Genomic DNA, 6,800 nt, shown 5'->3' with positions numbered 1-6,800 from the left:
AAAAAGTATTTTATTTTTTTTTAAATAGCAAATTATATTTCCCGTAGCATTTAATAATTAACATAGTAAAAGCTGGTCAAACTAGTATGCTTCTTCTCACAAGAGAGGTTCTCTAAATCTATCAGCATTACTTGCTTGGTTTTTGTCCTCTTTTCCCCCTGGTAAAAATTGGCAGTAGAATCTGTGTTCCAAAATACCATAGACCTACAGCCGGCTGTAAGATTTCCAATAGCTTCTATAGCCGGCAACACAATTTCTTATAGCCTTTTATAGCCGATGGCGATTAAGCAACTCACAGCCTGGCGATAAAGTGTATGCTAAACGTTACTAATTTCGGATGCTAGGACTTAGTGAGTTTTTGGACCGCAGTATCTTGATTTAATTTGCGAGGAAAGCTCCGTTCTTTTGAAGGATGCCTGACTTCCTAAGACGTTGGAGCGCCTTCAATTTGTATGATACTGTGCAATACCTCTGGTGTGAAATAGTTGCTTCAAGCGCCGTGGCGCGGCGCGGCGCGGCGGGCGGGCAGCCAGCGCTGAACGCGCATTGGCGCCTGCAAACCTAACAGGGATACTTCACGCATTGCGCATTGCGTGAAGTATCCCTGTTAGGTTTGTAGGCGCCAGTGCGTCGCGCGTCGCCGCGCCGCGCCGCTTTGTGTTAGGCTCTAATATTTAATCTGGAGGAGTCAGCGTTATTCAACTCATGATTTTGAAATGTTTGCACATCCTGTATGGATTATTCTCGGTTTAATTGATGAAAAAAATATGTAGTAAAGGAAAATATAATGTGCGTTTTGTAAATATTAAGGTGATTTCGTACAAACTTAAGGATTTACAAAGCACAAGAATTTCTACTCAATTTCTTATAGCCTTTTATAGCCGATGGCGAAAAAGCAACAGCCAAGCGATAAATTGTGAAGCCCGGCGATATGAACTATAGCCCGGCTGTATAATTTTTTATCGCGCTTCGTGTAGCCCGGCCGTATGATTTTTTCCACTTTCTACAGCCAGCTATATGATTTTCTATCGCCCTCTTCAGTCGGCTATAAGAACTCCTATGGTATTTTGAAACGCAGCTCCTATCGTCAATTTTTACCAGGGTCCAGTTTTAGTCGGTTATGCATCAGTTACTATTCGACTCATTTGAGAAGCTTAAAACACGGCAAAGTTCGATTTTTGAGACTGTCTTCGCTTTAGTTTCCTATTTCCTATTCCACGGTATCAGTGCATTATTCTTAACTTCGATTTTGCATTATTAGTACCCATCGGCACTAAATTACGGTGGAATTATAATTTTTGGCAAGCTTCCAGAGAGCAAATTTAGCAGAAGCTGTGTCGCTCGTTTCTGAACGATTAACGGACATAGCTTCGCTGCAGTAATGTAGACTCTTCTTGATAGGCTCATTTGTGATTAGTTTATATTCTCTATGTATGAACTATTTATTTCTTCTTTAATTTAATTAAAAAACATACGGTGCGGAGAGGACAAGAGTTACAATTAAGCACAAATCGGTTCAATGTTGCCACTCCATTCGTCGTTTTGCACTTGCTTTGTCTTGTTTAAGTAATGAAGTGATTTCTATTACTCGTCGGCAACAACGCAAAGTCTCTCAAGGCAGGCACCGAATCTTACAGTTTTTCTTCCTCACCTGCAGCGAGGTCCCTATGTTATGTCAGTAGCACTCGCCAAGCTTTGAGAGGACTCGCAGAAAATTATTAATAAATCATGTGAAATCTTCGGAACATTATTTGGACTACATTTTGCAATTAGAAACTACAATATCAGGCTCAGTTTAGAAATAATTTAAGTACTATCAGTTTTCCTTAGTACATAAGTGTTTTACGGATGAGCTAGGAATTACAGTTCCTCATTACAAAATGTTGTCTATTTAATGTACTCCTCCGACTCAAATGCCTCCGGGCCGCGCACATCGTTGGAGTGATCGAGGACCGCCTTCATTTTTTCAACACGCAACACGCGCAATCATTAAGTGCGATTAGTTGCATTTAGGTTTCACAATCAATGATGCTTCTTGTGCGGTTGAGAATACACTATCTACGATGCTTTGACAAATTTTAACGAAAGGTTACTTTTCAATTTTCAGGTGAGAATTTGTGCACACTGGAAAAAAAGTAGCTTGGATCTAGATTCCAGACTCTTGAAAACAATGACAAGAAAAAATACTCTTGATTCAATCTTCTTTTTGCTTGGATCAAAAGGAAATCCGCTTGAACTAGGAGACTTGCTTCTCGATTTAAGAAAAAATCCGATTGAATCAAGAGTACTTTTTCATGTCGATGTTTTTAAGAGTCTGGACTCTAGATGCAAGCGACTTTTTTTCCAGTGCAGCCTTCTCTCTATGACCCATGCTCAGTGTACGTGAAAAAATAAGTATCTCAGTAAGAGAGGAGAAATAAGAAAACAAAACCTGTTGACTGACCCTCTTATCGATCAGGAAATAAGGAGTTCATTTTTTTTTTAAAAAAAAGGTAATATCACAGAAAAGCTGAAATCACAGTTTTTCCGAACATCATATTTATCTGTAGAGCTTCTCAATTTCGACTTGAAGAAAAGAGTGAATACGCTTATTAATAATTTCACGGAAACAGCAATCAGCGAATATCCTTCCAGAATGTTCTCTGAAGGCGCAATTCACTAATTCCGAACACTTTTTCTCTTCTTCATGAGAAATTGGTCGATAGCTCGCCGGGAGAGCGACGGCATTCAAACAGGGCTTTCGTTGTCAAGGACCTGTAATTAAACTCTCACAATGCATCAGATACTTTCTATCATTAAATTGAAAAAGTTAGTCCTCTTAGGAGCTAATGATTTCTCAAGAAGCACGGAAGCATGAAGTTATCGAGAACTTTAATAATAAGTGTTTTTTTCCCTCTGTGTCCTGTCATTTTGCACATTTTCTGTAGCGCTATGTCAACTGCATTCGAAGAAAAACACACAGGAGGCGTACTGAAATTCCTCCGTCATGAGGATCATCGTTCTTGGAATCCATAAACGTCCTTTCCTTTTTTAATGCGTCAGAGATTCAAGTCCTCTCAAATTAGCTAATTAGAATTTTCAACTATCATCATGTCCGCGGCTATTGTTTGAGTTTTGCGGTCAGAAGTCTTGAGTTTTTTTTATTATTCCTTTTGTTCGATGGGAAATTTCCTCATGGAATAAAAATGGTGTTTTTACTTCATATCAGGGGATGGAATTTCAGCAAATGCTCATTAGAAAATTGTGCACAAAATTAATAAATCAGTTGGAGCTAGTCTATTGTCAAGCTCGCTAAGCTAGAGTAAAAATTTAGAAATTCATAAACTTTTTGGTCCAGCAGTTAATGAAATTTGAAAACTTCGTGAGAATTGAGCAAGAACTTGACTGTCAAATAAATTATTTTGGTGAGTATATGAACGATATCTTTGGGATGATCTCCCATTCCTATTGCGTGTTCAAGTATTTGCTTCAGAGGAACTTAAATACAGTGACTTGAATTCTGTAAAGCTCCAGTGATTTTAATTTCTCTTTTTATCTCTCACTACGGCGAAGCTTCGTTTTAGGGTTCAAGAATGATAAAAAAAGGAAATTAAATTATTCACCCTTAATGGACATTAAAGATCCTGAGCCTCCTTCTCTGCCCTCTTCACTCGTTTGCACAGTTCACCGTATCTTGAATCTTCTTTGGAGAGGGAGAAGAACAAGATGGTAGGAGATAAGCTCCGTTTTTTTTTTTTTTTTTTTTTTTTTTTTTTTTTTTTTTTTTTTTTTTGGACAGAATTTTATTTAAATGACACCACTCCGAAAATCGCCGTCGCGTGGCGCCAAAACACAAACCTCTCTCGCTGTTTCTCTAGCTTTTTTCTCTTTAATTCTTAAACCCTTCCCGATTAAAAATATTAGGATGAGAGTCATTTCTCAGGAGCCATTTTATTAAGATAAGAATATTTTCAATGTATAACGCTGTTTAGCCCAACACGTTTCAATATCTTCCCGATTAAGCTCAACTATTGCCATGTATCTGCAACCACGATGAAACTAAAAGAACCGTATATAAGGTTTGCGACGCTGCAGACCCTCTGCCACAATTAATTTTTTTGAAAAGTTACAAACTCAATATCATTTCCTGAACACTTTTCTGATGCTTTAACTCTATGTGAAGAATATTCTGTGAAACTTTCAAGCAATGATGTTCGTTTGTTCTCCTCTGAAAAAAAAAGAAGAAAAAAAAAAAAAAAAACACCAGGAAGGGAGGTATTGAAACAACGCAAACGAGATATGCTTGATTGCAGTCTCAGCATCGATATATTTTTAGATCCATTACTGATCGAGAATCAATCACTTTAAGGTCATAAAATAGAAAAAAAAAATGGATCGTCCCCAGGGCCGGATATACCTACTTGCCACCCATGAGCCGTTTGTATTTTGCCGCCCCCTTCTCATTCGTTTTGAAACATCAATAAAAACGAACAGGGGGAGGTGTGCATGAGACGTGTTTACTCATGTTTGACACATTTTTTGCGAAAGCCCTGTCAACACTACCATCAAAAGTTCACGGAACTTAGCCCGATCTGTGTGGACAAGGCCTGCCATTTATAAGAAATAAACGAGAAAATTATGAAAGAATAAACATAAATGTGGTTTAATAATCTTAACTTCCGCGGCGTCATGTCGCGCTGACCGCACCGTGTTCGACGCAATGCGAGAAGTATTCATGCAGTCTTGTAGGCGCTATGCGTTTCACGCCGACCGCTGCTGACCACAATGTGTTTGACGCAATGTGTGAAGTATTCATGCTGTCTTGTAGGCGCTAGTCTGTGTTTCATGCCGACCGCCGCGCCGAGGGTTTCTCCTTTTCCTCGAAAATCCTCGTCATCATTGCTCCCTGCGCAGCGCCGCTCCAGGCCGAATTGCGTGTATGGTTTATCTCTTAACTCGACTAATGAAAGGTCCTGTCTCTCGTGTCACGGAAAGACGACAAAATTAGAAATTACTACACGCTCAGAAAATGAGAGATTTTGTCACCTTTTCTAGTTTGTATTTTTTTTCTGAATCCAATTTTTGTTTATACCTACATTTATAAAAAAAAAAAATGAAACATTTGCCACCATGAGCCGCGGTCCATGCGGCCACCCCCTAAATCCGGCCCTGATCGTCCCATACCGAAAAAATTTGCGTTTTGCTTCTGTCTTTCCAAATGTTAGCTATCCAGGAACAGTATGGTCAGGGGTATAGGGTGCTTTAGCAACCCAGAAATTCTGATGGGTGGCTCAAAGGGCCCCGGTAGGTTGCTTGTAGGGGCCCCCAAAACTTGAAAAACCCACATAAAGGAGGACTTTAGGTTAGTTGGAGGGGGCCCAACCTGAAAGAAAGGGCCCAAAAAACGTATCAGAACACCAAGAATTTTTGAGCCAGGCGGAAACTGAGGCTACCGTCAAAATAATGCAATTTCGGGGACATCGCTAAATTCTGCCGCGCAACGCAAAAACGCCGTAAACGCCATTTAAAATTTTGTGAAAACAATGTATCATAGCAAAAGAACTTGTGCACCTTGGGACATTCTTTTTACAGAATTCTTTCGGAACGAGTGTCAAGAACTTAACCTGAAAATTGTAGGTGCATGGGTAAAATAGTTTTTATTGCATGGAGTGTTAAGTTCATAGAGTACATAGAGTCGTAATGTAAGTGGGAGAGCTGGCGCCACTTTTAAGCATTTTCCATGTCCCGAATTCCGAGACTCCTGTGTGACGCCGCGCCGGGTCACTTTTTCGATACATAATCGATTGTTTGCGATACACGGGGACCCGACCATATTCCACATCGCCATTTTGGATCGAATATGTATCGAAAAAGGGACCCCGCACACTGGGCTTGGAACTCGTCGAGCAGAACATAGCGCCAGCTCTCCCACTTACATTACGACTCTATGTACTCTACGTTTAAGTGCTGCTTTTAGCTCTGGTATTTTATGAAATTTATTTTTGTTGAATCATACAATCAAAATGCAAATGATATCGGTGACCAATTATTATCTTTCCAATTCTTACAATGCGCGTCTGAGAATCTGTACATGTGTGTTGAGAGGCGGCGATACACGGGTACCCGGCCATCCGATGACAACAACAACAACAACAAAGGAGATAGGAATTACCACGTATTCCACACCACCATTTTGGATCGAAAATGTATCGAAAAAGCGACCCGAACTCGGCGCACACCGGGCTCGGAATTCGTCGAGCAGAACATGACGCCAGCTCTCCCATTTACATTACGACTCTATGTACTCTATGGTTAAGTTCCAAAAAACGAGGGAATATCTTGATGGATTTACGGCGTTCTTGCTTAGCACGGCAGAATTGAGGGCCCCGTCCGGCCCCGTGCCTATGGCCGGCTTTCGAGACGCATGAGAACTGAATGAAAGCTCAATAGCACGTTTGTGGTAGGTCCGACGGACTGAGGCGCTACCGCGCATGTAGCTCGCGATTCAAGTTCACCGAGCGTCAATTGAGGCACAAAAGGAAATCAGTTCGCCCGCGACTCCGACACCGCGACGGCTCTCAAAGGCCGCGCTCTCACTCCTCATTTGCGAATAAGAACACGCGAAGTTGTGCGCGATTCCCGCCAAATCCCCGACTAATTCGCTCGTGGTCGTGGATACAGCTCCTCTATCATTGCCCTTCCGTTCTCCAACCTCGGTATATTGGACTGAAATGAGATTACTGCCATCATTCTGGATAAAATAAAATAAATGAAATAATCAGAGATATTATCTCTATCTGCATACTTCAGGTACCATTGGG

At 40.7% G+C, this 6,800-nt stretch overlaps 1 protein-coding gene across 2 annotated transcripts in view; it reads left to right on the top strand.

Annotated features, from left to right (window-relative positions):
* Positions 1-6,093: 6,093 nt before the first annotated feature.
* LOC109037524 (tachykinin-like peptides receptor 86C) overlaps positions 6,094-6,800 on the top strand; it is a 178,994-nt gene continuing 178,287 nt past the window's right edge. For both annotated transcript variants that reach the window (XM_072300502.1, XM_072300503.1), the window contains exon 1: positions 6,094-6,789. The gene's annotated coding sequence lies outside the window, so the exon portion shown is untranslated. The remainder of the gene's footprint in view (positions 6,790-6,800) is intronic.

The sequence above is a fragment of the Bemisia tabaci genome, chromosome 5 (genome assembly GCF_918797505.1).
Source record: "Bemisia tabaci chromosome 5, PGI_BMITA_v3".
Classification (NCBI taxonomy): domain Eukaryota; kingdom Metazoa; phylum Arthropoda; class Insecta; order Hemiptera; family Aleyrodidae; genus Bemisia; species Bemisia tabaci.
Note: the sequence above shows the minus strand (reverse complement) of the source record. Positions and strands in the feature narration are given on the sequence as shown.